Source organism: Numida meleagris, chromosome 2 (assembly GCF_002078875.1).
Source record: "Numida meleagris isolate 19003 breed g44 Domestic line chromosome 2, NumMel1.0, whole genome shotgun sequence".
NCBI classification, from domain to species: domain Eukaryota; kingdom Metazoa; phylum Chordata; class Aves; order Galliformes; family Numididae; genus Numida; species Numida meleagris.
Window position 1 is genome coordinate 45,406,363 of NC_034410.1, and position 13,681 is coordinate 45,420,043.

General features: G+C 39.6%; 1 long non-coding RNA gene across 1 annotated transcript; it reads left to right on the forward strand.

Moving 5' to 3' along the window:
- LOC110395151 lies at positions 2,813 to 13,445 on the forward strand. Its single transcript, XR_002436194.1, has 2 exons — positions 2,813 to 2,865; positions 12,446 to 13,445. It is a non-coding gene; the product is annotated as an uncharacterized LOC110395151 (long non-coding RNA).

Below are 13,681 nucleotides of genomic sequence, written 5' to 3' on the forward strand. Positions count from 1 at the left end.
GTGAGCAGGTAAAACACTGGGTGGTTGTTGGCAGGTCAAGCACAACTGAGGGAAGTTGCACTCACACTGCAGCTATTTTCCTCCCACGGAGAGCTCCACTGGCTCTTTGCTCAATCCATCCATCCATCTACTTGTATGAAACTTTCAAATGCATAATAACCTTCAAGATTTCAGCTGCTCTGTCAAATTTGCTTAAAGTTAGCTAGGAGGTCTAGAGATTCAAAAGGGGAAAATGAACCAATGAGCAGACAGAGATTGCTGAAGTTTTTGTCCCTTAAAAAAAAAAAAAAAAAAAAAAACACCAGCACAAAAATCGCAATCAGTTCAAAATCTATGTGCAGCTGGATTATTAGGGGAGACATATTCTCAATTATAAAATTTTGTGAGGGAAGAGGAAACAAGTGGCATAACTCATAAAAAAAAAAAAAAAAAAAAAAAACCCAAGCAAACAAACAACCAAACCACAATGAAAATGGGCATAATTTTTATTCATTTCTAAAGGGGGGGAGGGTGGGTGGAGGAAGGAGGTGGTAAAATTAGCAGTACAAACTTAATTACTGGCAATCTTCTTGTCTAAAATTACTTTTAAGCTACACTCCATATTTAATTTTGACAGGAAATTAGTGAAAAAAAAAATAATTTGCAATATTTCCTGTAGATTTTGTGAAAAGACTGTGATCAAATTATATATTCAGTGGCCTGAGAAAGATAAAAGCAAGTCTCAATAGCTCGATGCAGCATTTTAGTCTCATAAATATAAGAACTACCAAATCACTACCCATAATTATCATGTACAATAAAGAATAACAAGTATTTCTGTTTCTATAGTTGGGGGTTTTGTTTGTGCTTTTTGTTATTTTGTGAGTGTGGGTTTTTCTGTTTTTGTTTTTTTACATAAGTGATGGTTTTAAAGGGTTTTTAATTACATACTTGTAATACACACTTAGAAAGCTGGCAGCACTTGCATCTAGCAGCATCCCACCTGTAGCTAAGAACTTTTTTAAAGGAGGATTTTTTTCCTTCCCTCTACAGTTTTGAAGAACTAGATCGGGTTGGCCTTCTATTTGACATTCATGGGGACTGAAACCCCTAATCTTCTGACAGGTGTACAAATTACCCCACCTTGTCTTACCCCAGTGCACCAGCTGTCCCTTGAGCAAATGGAAATCCCAAAAGTGCTCAGTCCTGTCACAGCTCTGCTCCTTTCTATAACTAACAGGGTTACTGATGAGGCTGTAGCTGAACTGGACTGTCTTGAAAATTCCATCCCTTATCATCAGCCCCGCACTGTCCATTTAAGAATGTAAGGATGTAATGCTATTTCTCTGAGCAGATGCTCTAAGAATATACAAGAGCAAAAAACATATGGCTAGAATGCAGAATACTTCCCTAATCCTGACTAAGGTGTTAACTCCTGTTCTTGTTTCAAGTTTTATATCCTTGAAGTCACAGGATTCTGCTCAAGTAAAGCAGAAGGGAATTTACCCTATGGCTCTCACTGCCAGGCTGAGGGTAGAATGGGCTGTTGACCAAGATATATGTGCAGCAAATGTCCCCATTTCCCCTTTATCCCATTTATTTATTAGTACTGGATTCTATTTCAGTATAGAATATTAATAAGCAAAAAGCATCAAGACATTTGCTCAGGAAAATTATTCCAAAACCAAAACCTGCTTTTCTCCACAACTTCATTAAACATAACATTCAGAAGAAGATAATTTAAGGCAGATTTTCCAATCCTTCTCTACTACACAGTGCCTAGCAGTGGTGGGTGGGACTGGCAGGGCTCTTCTGGTGTAACCAGTGAAACCTTCTACAACATCACAAATTAAATGCACACCTGGGAGTTACAAGTATATTTACAATGATGGAGCAAGGAGCTGAAGACAGCCTTTCTGCTCAGTGTTGTCTACTGGAGTGCATGAACTCCAGATGAAAAGGAACCACCTGGCTATTCAGCCCACTCCCTCTTCCCCCTTTCCTCTCACCATCCACAGCACCTGTGCTTCCAGTTGTGAGGCTGAGAAACTCAGCCAGCCAGCCTAGCCAGGTTTCTGCATAAGTCAGCGCTTACCTGTGTCATTATTACATCTCTCTCTATATATATATCTTTTTATGACATGGGAAGGACTGTTTCATATATTTGTTTTACAAGTCTATTTTTCTTGTAGCACAGATGCTTCTAGAGGGATCTTTCTGGCCTGAGTAATTTCTCCTATCAGTTTAGCACGACATTTTCACAGCTGTCTCAGCAGTGGATAGCCCTGGATGTGCCTGAGCTCTCCAAGCCCCTCATGTTTAATGTGAAAATTCCCAGGCTGGAATTGTGACCAAGCACTGATTTGGGGTGAGCTGTAGGGGAGTTGATGTGCGAGGCCGGCCCTGAGTATGCAACAAGTTAAAGCTGTTCCCACAGGATGGCTGGAGCTATGTATGCACAGCTGAACAGTTGATCTTTCAGGAGAAAGTGTTGGAGGACATCGTACATCTTTCTCAAATTACAGCCAGGAAAATCTAAGGAAATGTGAGTGCCAACTCTGAGAGCCTGCAGCCAGGGAAATCCCAAGCAAGGATGCTCTACTGCGGCTTATTAATAATCTTGGTGCAGCTACTTGTGATGTCTCTGTTAGATAAGGGGAGGTGTGCCCTTGTAGCAGAAATGCTAACTCACGGCCTGAACAAGTGCTTGAGCACCTTGTGGGAAGGCAGGGCCAACCCCGGGGGGAGCTCAGGTGCATGCAATGTGCCTGAGTGACCGGAAGCGGTGGAGCCAGGATCCATCCCTTCCCAGACCTCATTTAAGGGTTGGCAGCAGAGGCAAGGGTATCTCATTGGAGATTCCTGTCTATCTGAGGCCTTCTGAGGGTAAGTGGGTTTTCTTCCTTTGTTCCTGTGTTCATAGCTGCTACATTTGGGCTTATTCTCCCTTGCTGTAGCCTAGGACTTTGCTACCCTGTTATCATTGTTATGCTTTCTAATGTATTATAGTGTTACAGCCTTGTACTCAACTTTTCTTCTTGGGCTACTTAGTACCTCTCTATGCAGTTTATGTGTTTTTGAGTCTTATTGTTAGGATTTAATTCCTTGTGTGTACTGAACAAGAACATGGGGGAGAGGGAAGACCAGGAGTGTAAATACAAGTGTTTGTGGACTACCTTATAGCATCTTAAATAACATTATCACTTTAAGTATATTGCTTGCCATAGCTTACCTGTTGTAGCTACAAAATGTGTATGGATGTCCCACAAACTTAGGGATGTCTAAAATGATCCCAGAATCATAAAATGGTCAAGATTAGAAAGGACCCCTCAAGGCCACCTCATCCAACCCCTGCTCAGACAGGGTCACCTACAGCTAGTGGCCCAGGCCCATGCTCAGGTGGCTTTTGAACATATCCAAGGAGGAGATACTGCAGCCTCTCTGGACAAAAATAATGGTAGGTGCATACATCTAGACAGCTGTATTCCATTGTGGGGATTTGTATCTCTGCTCTGGGTTTCTCTCCTGAGGTTTTAAGTTACTTACTGTAAGATCTGATGGGCTAGTCTGCATATCTTTCTTGGGTATCGCCATTACTGCTCGGGTAGTGCTGCTAATAAGGGTAGAGTGTCCTCAAGCCCATCAGGTATACTCCAGTGAAGCACCTGCTGCTCAGATGAATGAAATTTAATAAAAATATCTGACCATCAGCCTAACAAAACTATCTGATTTAAGTATTTTTCCCCAGCGTATTCGATGGCTCCCAGCCTCATGGTCTCACTTACACCTTTAGCCAAGTCTCCCTATTAGGACTATTTCTGTCATGATGTTCTTGGAGAAAGAAGTTTTGTTTTCTCTTGGGGAACTCTGGTCTGCTGCATTAAGCAGAGGAGAGTGGTGCTTGGTGGCTGCAGCATCTAATGAGCACTATGAGAAGCGCCGTGTCTGCACAAAGGGAAGAAATCAACGTGCCACAGAAAGCACACTTCATACAAGCTTTGAAGTTAGTAGAAGATCAGAGGATGTTAACAGAGACTTCCTTTATTTTCTTTAAACTTATTCCATTTGTATCACTGATTTATTTTAAAAAAATGTTTTAGGAAGCAAATTTTCAGAGATTGTAGGTAACAACAAGTGAAGTACTGAGTTTTATTCAAGTTAATGTTTGTGGTGCTTCTTTATTGTGTAAATACTGCTGCATCTAAGCATGACTTTTAATTTATATGAAAATTAAATTGAACTTACCTCCATGAAAAAATAAGTAGCTTAAAAGCTAATAATTGTACAAGAATTAAGATTAGAAAGTAATGCTATCAATGACAAAGCTCGATAATGGCTTTTTATCCCTGTGAAGTGGTGAACTATAACCAAGATAACTGGCCTAAATGGAATATACTGTTTCCAGGTGTCCTTTATTCTGCTTTACATTAATTATTCCAAGGTTTTGCTCTGGTCAAATAAAATTTGGATGGCTTGTCCACCTCTCTTCTGAAAGCCTGAGCAAATGTCAGATGAGATGCTTTAAGAAGTCAGGAAAGGCATAGCTGCAGCAGAGAAGATAAGGCCATGCAGAGACAGTAAATACAGAGGTGGGGACAATTGCTATGTGCATGATTTTCAGTCCACTCCAGAGGGTCATGCAGGATGTTCCCAGGTAAAAGAAACTTTGTTTTCAAGGACAAGATGCTCAGATTAGAGATTATACTTTTATTTTTCTTGTGAATCTACTCAGGTTTGCAAGTGAAAATAATTTTTTTTAACCCTGTTGAGGATGTATGCTGCTATCCTAAAGTTGTTTTAATGTCTAGTGTGGGCAGGTCTGCTCCAGGCTTCTCTGGGAGTTGGAACAACACAGATGGTTTTTGATCGTGGCCCTTGAAAGTCCTTACCAGAGGGGTAGATTTTTCCAGTAATGCCATGTATAGAAATTATAGTGGAATGTATCAGTGTGCTTTGATAGCCTTTGTAAAGCCCTTAAGAGCAGGCTGTGGCCTCTCAGGGACCTGTAAAGCACTACATAAAAACCATTGGCCTAAAGAAGAGAGGCTGTTGAAGTAAGAGATGTCTGGTCCCTGTCTGGAGATGCTGGCTAACAACAGTGAACAGGTAGGAGAGGTAGAAGCAGGCTTCTGAACTGCATCCCTTGCTTTCCTGCCAGCAGTTTGAGCAAGAGCTTAGTTATTCCCTCTTGTGCCTCTGCAGTCTGGAGTAGTGGAGGTGAAGGGAAACTACACCTGGTTTTGTGCCCCACAGTACAAGCAGGAAGGATGGATGCTATGGGGTTTAGGGTTTTGAAGGCTTAAGAATAAATGACTATATAATTCCCCCATGGCAAAAAAAAAAATAAAGTGGAATAATGGAGTTTGAGAGGCTGGCACAATACTTTCTTAATTTCTCCCTTTTTGACCTGCTACCTACTCATCCAAGTCTAGCTTTTACTTTGTATTCTTGTGACATTTTGTATGGGCAATAACTCAAAGGTTTATTTCCTTCCTGTCCTGCACCTCATTTGCTGAGCAGATCTTGCACCTGGCAGACAAATCAATTCTAAACCAGCAGATTTCAGGGAGGCTTGGTGCCATGCTCTATGTATTTTGCACCGGTTCAAATGGTAAGAACTCCTTAACTGATCCGAAAAGTTTGCTGTGCTAATGCAGTTCTGCAGTGAACAGCCTAGTACCCATCCATGAGCAACTAAATGGGATGAAAAAGGTACTTAAAGATTCATATAATGCATTAACCATCTTTGTAACTTAATTCATGGCATGATATATACAGCTGACATCAAAAGCCTTTCATAGCTATTCTTTAATTTCAGTTTCAGTAATGAATATAGATCCAATTAGAAGGGAGCTGATACACATTCAAAAGAATTAACAATACCCCTAATTTCCATGTTGAAGTAATGGCTGCTATTATAGACTTCTTGATTTTAATCAGTCTCAAAAATGACAGCAAACTTGGATTCATAATGTTGATTCTACAAGGGATGGCTCTGTCTGTCTCTCTGTCTTTTTAAAAATCTTACAAGCATAGAGCAAAGGCTTCTTCCACACAGTATCTGTTTTCATGGAACAGCAAAGTTTACTCAGGAAACAGAGAAACAAATCACAAGCAGCGTGTCTACTGTCTAAAGATAAGATCTTAGGCTCTTGGGCTAAAGAATTTTGTCTTTATGGTGGAGCAGTGGTCACAGCTTAAACTGAGTAAGCGATTATGACACTTACATCTCCAGGTATGGTGACCATGGGGAAAAGCACAACCCTGAACTGACCAGTAGGTGGTAATGTACCTTTTTTCAGAAAAAATATGTTAAGTTAAACTGGATGAGAACTTGCCAGGGATGGAAGATTACTTAGTGTACTCTTCATGAGGCTGTGTCCTAGAAACTGATCAATTTTCAGGGTTCCTCTGGTTTCTATGACTTGGGTCAATTTTAGAGGGAGGAGATAAAATTGTGTAGCTACAACACACAGGGAACAAATCTACTTATACAGGTGTTCCTCTCACCCATCTACCCTTCTGGTAAAATGTGAGTATGTTTTTTCTGACAGGATGTGTCTGTATCACCATCCTTTACCTTGCTAATATAGCCATTAGGATCTGGTATCGCAGCACAACTTATGCCACTTGAATGATAACACGTGAATGGGGTTAATTTTTTGTTATATACAACATCTAAGGCTGTAATGTAAGGCCTCTTCAGCTTAACTTACTTTGCTGACGTTTTTGAGTTGGTACGTACGTCAGCTTCAGTGTGTGTGGGAGGTGGGGTATGCAGCACCTCAGGTAGAGACACTGGAGAATATTACACTTCTTGAAGCAATAAAGCCAGGCAGCTTAACTGGGCAAATAAACTATTTAGAGAAATTGAAAGTGTACTGTTTTGTTGTCACTGAAGACAAATTCCCCAAACAGGCTCACCTTTTAATAACTACTTGACTGACGCATGAGCTCAAAATAAAAGCTATTGATAGTGTCTGGCTGCGACATCTGTACAGCAGTATAGGGAAAATCTATCCAAACCTGTATTGGAGGACACCTTGTATGCAGATGAGCTGTTAATCTGAAGCACATATTAGTCAAAATTTTAATCAAGTGCTTTGAATTAGAAAATTTCATCAGCAGGGACACATCCTTAAATTGAAAGAGATACTGCGTGCTGCTGAGTGAATGTACTTCTGTGTTCAGATTTGTCCCCACTTACAAATAGCTTTTAGATGTCCTGCATTTATTCTGGCTATGAAGTTTAAGTCTGATGGGGAGCTGTCTTTGGGATGTGCTTACTTCCCCTCGGTAGGTGTTGCGCCTCATAATTAATGTTGCCTGCTGCAGTGCTGGGAGTATCCTTGCTTCTCTCTCCATGTTTTCAGGAGGAAGTAAGTTAAAGAAACCTTCATTTATAATATGAGATGGTGGAGAGATAGCCTGGCATGTGTCTTTGTCAAGAGCCAGCCCTGAAACTATATTAAAAACTATATTAACACAGCTAGAACAGACAGGGCTGGATAGAGAGGGAAATACGATCAGTAGTAAGTTGGGAAGGCAGCAGCTGTGTTTCACAGTGGTATTAGGATGGGAAGTATTAAACTCTATTTCTATTTGATAATACTAATGCACAGTCCTTTGTCTCTATTTGATTCTTAGCAGCTATGATAATTCTGTATGTAATACATTCACTGTATTAGGTGTATGTAACTTGATCATATGCAGTGTGGAATCAGGTATGTATGAGGAAAGAGAGAATATTAAGCCCAGGGAGAATATCTTTGTAGCATGGTTTTTTCCATACTGGAGTGAATATACTTGCAAAGAAAAAATTCTCAAGTAAAAGCAGTACTTGATATTGTGTTGATATGAGCCTGAAATGAAACTCTTAATTCCTTAGTCTGCTTCCATCCTCTTTATTCCTTATTTCATGCTGCATTGTTCACAGCATCAATTCAACAGCGTTTCAGTAAATTTATACTTAATGTTTCCAGCTTTTACAAACTCAAAACTTATTCTTTATTTACAGGAGCTATTCTCCTGTTCAGAACTGCCTTATTTAAAATGGTTACCTAGAAAATATTTAAAGTTTGTTTTCCTCTGAAAATACTTTGAAGCAGCAGGAATATTTAGGTGTTCATATTCTTGTTTGGTTTGTTTAGCATTCTGGCAAATTCTTTTATATTCCACTACCCTATTTAAAAATCTAAAAATATTACTGGTCCAGAGATACTACTTTATGCTAAGCAAACATTCTAAGAGGTAATGAAATGATTAATTTCTGTTCAGAAGTATGAGAGCTTAGTAAACTGTTACTGTTAAAGGTTTGCATGTCAGGTCTTGCTCATAGCATGACTTATAAAAGTGCACTTGCAGTATGCACCAGTGATCTGTCCCTCCTGATATTGTAGCTCTAATGTGGGGGTAAATAATTTATTACAGTTGTATCAATTAAAAAATGTGCCCTACATATATGGAGAGATTCTTTAGCAATGGTTCAAGTTTAGTACTGGCCCTTCCAACACTGCCACGTACATATGAGTATTTGCAGTAACCATGGACTGAAAGCAAAAAAAAAAAAAAAAGTCACAGATGGAAAAAGCTGCATTAAATTGTGGCTCAGCCAGGAAGGCTGGGAAGACTGGAGAGTAAAGTCTGGCTGGGCATCTACTGAAATTGGTTCTACACACAGAACTGAGGAATATTAGCCTCTGTTACCAATCCATTTCATACCTAATCCTCTGGCTCTCCCTTTCATAGGTATCTCTGCTAGTGCTGGGCTGTGGTAGGAACTGTCTGTGTTCTCTTTTGTATTCAGTGTACTTATGGATATAACTCACCCAAAGTTCAGCAAAGACAAACCTATATTTGCTAAAAGCTGAAGTCACAGTTTATGGAGAAACCCAAGTGCAGACTTTTCATTAGTAGGCTGAAAACAAAAGATAATGAGTAACCTGGTGAATTATGATTTTAGTCCCATCTTCACAGCTGTGTGTTTCCTTTGGCTGGGTTCATGTGGTGGCAGCCATCTAAGAGGCTGCTACCTCTTCTGACAGGTCTCCTTCTTTCTGATGGAAGAAAATAACGGCACTTGTGCAAGATATTACCTGTCCTGTCTCAACATTCAGGGTGGGCACCTGATGTCAGAGCCAGCAGAGGGGAATAAGCTGCACCTTGACCACTGCAGTTCAGTCTGGGGTTGCAGGTGAAACCCATCTTTGCTGGGGTTGAAGCTGCTGTAGTGAATACTAGCTCTAAGGGGCAGAACACATCACCCTTCCATAAGCCCTCACAAAGGGTTTTGTCCCCTGTGTGAAAAGGAAAGGGTGAGGCTGGGCAGGTGGGCCGGCTGGGTTGGGATCGGAATTCCAACAAGGAGGCTCATCACCTTAGCCTCCCTCTGGATGAAGAAAGGCAACCAAGGCAAAACTGGCCCGTCAGATCTGTTAGGATGATCTGTGCCAACTTATTCAGCTGGAAAATACCCTGATCTGTAGACTGCTGGAAAGCTAATATTTATGTAATTGGTGATAATGGCTTCTCTTTCTCCTCAGCTGGGGAGAAAAGCAAGACTTGGAGAAATTTTTTGATGATTTTTTCCTCTTTCCGGCTCAACAAATAGAGTGGAGACTGTAAATGGTGTTTGTTTCAGAACTGTGCCTTCAAAACAATGATACATAGTTTAATTTTACTCTTACGCAAAGTCTCATTGAATCTGGAGGAGATTACTCATGGTAGTGAAGTGCAGGACAATAAATGCATGCAGGATCAGGGGCTGTCTCTGTTCTTTAGTCTAAAGAATTGTCATTACATTGTACCTTACTGATAATTGGTCTGCCTCAAAAGTTTTACTTCTGCTTTTCCTCTATTGTAGTTCTTTGAGATCTAATTGCTGTGTTTTTTCTTTGCTAATGCGTGGAATTTCTGGACGTGAAGTTGGATTGTGTTAAACAGTTAGAGTAACCCAGACATTCTGCATTCTGATGGTGTTGCATAAAAAGTGATTAAGCTTTACTGCTGGGCCCAAGCAGGCAGCTCAATTCAATCCTAGCAGGCTCAGTGCTTTCCTGGGTCACGGGCTCCCTTTGAATGCTCTTCTGCAAGTTCCCTCCTCTACCCGCTGAGCTAACTATTTCATTCATTAACCGGCAATCCTGGCCTTTGGCACATGGTTTTTATATACATGCAGCTTCCTGTTGCACTCAGGCACTGTCACACAAAATATCTTCAAGGTGGAAAGACAGTATTTTCTCCAAGTGAAAACATATCATCTTTCTTACCTCAAGAAAGAAGTGAGGCTTGACCTTACATATGAGCATTAAAATGTACTTTATCTGGCTTACTGTTGTATTTAAAGGTGATATCCTTATCATATAATGAGATATGATCAGCTGGTCTCTTAAGAGGGGAAATGCTGAAACTACCAGTAGGGAAATTATGGCAAATTAAATAATCAACAAGCCTTGAGGTAAAAAGATGCATTTATTCGAGCTGTAGTGATACTAAGTGTGATATCAACATTAACAAGATTTTTGTTGTAGCTGTTTTTAATGAGTACTGTTTGTTTTTTAATTTGTGTTATCTCTAAATCAACTATGTCTAGCTGTGCATGTATTGTTTCAATTCAGATCCCAGTAATGAGAATGTAGGTGCACTGATCTTCATTGTTTGAGCTCTTGAAGGGGAAAAATACTTTAGGCAACTTCAGAACTTTGAGATTTTGGTGACTTCCTCTAAAGGCTTTTTCTTTTTAGATTAACTTTGGTATATGCTTTCCTTACTATTAGCAATACTGTAACTATCAGATATATGGTACAATTATTGCAATGTCATACAGATAAAACAGCATAATTTCACAGAGCCAAGAAAGCAGTAATTGCTCATGCAGAGGAATTGCCAGCGAAGAAAAATTTCTTATGAGTATTTTAAATATTTTATGTCAAGTAAGTTATTCTTACACTAACATAAACAGGAAAGCAGGCTATGATTTTCAGATCACTTTGAGTAACATTTGTTCACATTTCTTTCATTCATTCTGCATTCTTATTGTACCACCCAAGAGCAGTTTCCCTCCCTTTACCACTCCATTCATCCATTAACGCATAGATAATGACCTCATTGCATTGCTGCAAAATGCACTTATCACTGGGATTCATTATTCTGTCATGGCAAGGCTATTTTTAGCCCAGACTCAAGCTGGCAACTGAGAAGAAACATAGGAAAGGAAATTGCCTCAGGTGCTATTAGTACTATCTAGTTGCCTGTAGTGTCTACCGTTTAATGTGAAGTGCCCTGGAGTACATGGCTCAAAAATTAATCTTACTTTATTTCTTCAGCTTGAGAAGCAATATGCTAGTCTGGAGAGGAAAAAAATGTATTTAAATAAAAACAGCAAAATAAAAAATGAATGCCTGCCCCTGCTTTAAGGGGCAGTACTTTACAGCTAATCAATAAGGGCAGGCAGAAAAATGTACAGCAGTGAGAGCTGACGTACAATTTGTTACCTTCATGTTATGCACCTTGAACCTTAGCTGTGATGGGCACAAGCTCATGTCACATTAACATCTCCTGATGGTTGGGAGATGTTTATTTAGGCATTTGCGCTTGGGAATGCTGGAGAAACTTGACATTCATCATTCTGTGAAGCACTCAGGATTTTTCAAACTATTCTTTTTAAGAACTTTCCTGAAATAAAAAATATTTCTGCAGGTCTTCCTGCTGATTTCTTTGACTTACTAATGTTTAAGATTATGACCTACTGGTGGGAGGGGGGTTGAAGTTGGAGAAATTATTTGACTTGTCTGACCTATCTAGGTGTAATATTTAGGAGAGATGCACTGGTTGTGCTATTTCCCTAACAACAAGTTTTCAGAGGTATGAACTTGGAGTGGAAAACTTGCAACCACAGACCAACCTTTGGCCAGAAGTAAGTGAAACTGGCTGCTGTGGGGCTGGAGGCCTGTCTTGTATGAAAGGGGTCTCAAAGGCCACAGATCACAGTGCACAGATTTCTGCATCAAAATTTGCCCTTTTCAACAGGGAAGCTAAATGAATGTGAAATATAAACTACACTGGAGAGCTGTCCCTTGGACTTGAGCAAACATTTTGGAGTGCAGACAGTGTTTTCATTTCTTTAGCATGCAGCCTCGCCTTAGTCCAGAATCTTTCTCCTGAAAACATCTGATGGGGACTTGCAAGTTTAAGCTGTTTTGATTGAGAATTGAAGGTTCTTATTCTGATCCCTCTTGCATTGCTAAAACTACTTAGAAAATTGAGGTTGGGATGCACTTAAATTCTCCACTAGAAGCATCTGATCTCCCCCATGCAAATCTGTGTTGTATAGTTTTGCTGTAGAATACTCATTTAAACTCACTGTTTTTACTACAGTCCAAATGCTGATTATGAAAGAATGCTTTCAATAGAAAATGTGTGTTGAAAACATAATAAAAGTGCATGTGAAAGTTCTTTCCCCTTTTAGCCACAACAGAGCATTTGGGAGGGAAGTTGAGGACTGTTTAACAAGAGAGCGAATGTGAACAAAACACCCATGTGCAAACCAGTCACCAGGAACTGCAAACCTTGCTGATGCCACCTGGGGACTATGACTCGCCAATAGTCATGTTGTTCTTTTGGATTGCGTATCACAATGTGGCCCGACACCTCCATGCCTTCTGAGTAACAACCCAGCCCTGGTCTTCCTCAATACCAGACTGAGGTGATGAGAGCTCTTTCTGTTGAAAAATCCACAAAGCTGCAGTAAATCTTCATGAAAATCAGCTGTTTGATTCCTGGATGAAATTCATCTCTAAATCTCCTTATTCAGGATGAGCAGCTATCATGCTTCTGCGATTCACATGACTAGTTTGATAGATGCGGTAAACAACCTGCAATAAGAGCTGCATGCCTATGGGAAGAAAACTTTATGCCAACATAAAATGATTTTATTGTGTGTTGTTTATCAAGGGAGAAAGATTAAGCTTTTATAAAGCACAGCTTTATCCTGCTGAGAGGTGTGACACCCAAAAAATTAAAAAGTGTAGTTAATAGATAGGGGAGCTAAAGAGAATCACAAATAATTTTGAAATTTTTTATAGAAATAAGGTCCCTTCATAAAGGCCATTGCCAATATTTGTACGTTGAGTTCAGTTAAGCAGAACTCCATCCTTTGCCTCAGGCATTGTTATTTCCAAGCTACTCTGAAGTGTCTATAATATACTCCATTATATCCTTAATTAAGCATCACAGGACGAAGAACAAAGAAGCTTTGCAAACAGTTCATACAGAAATGTTCTTCCTTGTGGAGAAGGGAAATGTTGTGCATGGCATCTTTTCCTTGTTATGATAAAGCATGATGGAAAAATAAAACTACCTTACAATACTTTTTGTAGTAAATTTAACCAAATTGTGTACCATGAACCTGTGAGTGGATAATGGTTTGACAGTGACTGGAGAACACCAACATGATTAAGAAAACTTAAGGAGATAAGTATAAAATGAGCGCTGCATGTGTAAATCATTGTCATTAAATGAACAATTCTAAATCATTGGGTTTAAATAATAGGCAGTAAAATATTGTTGAACCAACAATCCACTCCTGGATTTTTGAGCTACTAGAAATCTCATTAGGCAGCAGTCAAACAGGAACAAATGAATGTTAAAATTTAGATCATTTAAAAGTGGCAAAATATTAAACCAGCAAAGAAATAATGAACTG